A 1,269-nucleotide genomic window follows, 5' to 3' on the forward strand; every position below is an offset into this window, starting at 1 on the left:
GTTAAAAAGATGCTTAGAGATACAGGATCGGTTTCCAGGGCTATGCCTATTGTGGGCAATATAGACTTTCCGCCTTCCATTGGGGACCAAGGCTTTAAGAGATGGGCAGCTAAAGGTCTTAAAATACTAAACCAATTATTCGATGGGGCTAGCTTAAAGTCCTTTGCACAACTTCAGGAACAGTTTGATCTCCCGACAAATGATTTATATAGATATCTGCAAATTAGGCATTACATTATAAGTCACAAGGAGTGCGAAAGACTGAATAGTAATCAAAATGATATAGAACAATATTTTATTACCATTGCAGAAAAAAACTTTCCAACGCGGAAGCATGTTTCACATTTGTATAAAATTCTCTCATCTAATAATTAGCAAAATACCTATAATGTGAAAGAAGACTGGGAATTAGAATCCAATTCTATAATAGAGGATGAACAATGGGACAAATTGTGCGAGGGCAGTCACAAAGGAATTAACAGCCAAATGTGGAAGGAATTCTGTTGGAAAATTGTACTACGATTTTTTCACACCCCGTTGGTAATTTCTAGATTTGTCAAAAACCCTTCAGCAGCTTTATGTTGGAGACGGTGCGGGAAGGCTGGCGACCATACGCATATTCTTTGGGACTGCCCTGTTATTAGCGAGTACTGGAAGGGGATTAGGGAAGAAATAGAGACAATTATAAACAGAGAAATACCTTCAAATGCTTTGTTATATTTACTAGGTATAATACCAGATTATTTCAACGCAGACCAAAAGTATATTTTGCATATTTTACTATTGGTAGCTTAAAAAACTATAACGGCTAAGTGGAAACAAGTTTTGTCACCATCTATAGCAGAGTGGAAGAATAGGGTAAAACAAGTGTATATGATGGAAAAAATGACTGCGTGTTTACAGCTCAAAGTGGACAAGTTCAATCAAAGATGGCATTTGGTGAAATTATATTTGGGTGTGGGATTTTGGGCTGTGGGGATTCTAATGACTTGCAATCTGCTCTGCCATCGGTATTTTTTTTATTTATTTATTTATTTATTTACTATTTATTTATTATTTTTATTTTATTATTATTTTCTTTTTATATATATATATATATATATTTTTTTTTTTTGTGTGTGTATTTGGATATGTAGATATAGGCTTATATGTGCATATATGTGTGTATATACTATATATTTATACTGTTTATATATATGTATGTATGTATGTATGTATGTGTGTGTGTGTGTGTGTGTGTGTGTGTGTGTATATATATATATATATATA

Source organism: Etheostoma cragini, chromosome 6 (assembly GCF_013103735.1).
Source record: "Etheostoma cragini isolate CJK2018 chromosome 6, CSU_Ecrag_1.0, whole genome shotgun sequence".
Taxonomy (NCBI): Eukaryota; Metazoa; Chordata; class Actinopteri; order Perciformes; family Percidae; genus Etheostoma; species Etheostoma cragini.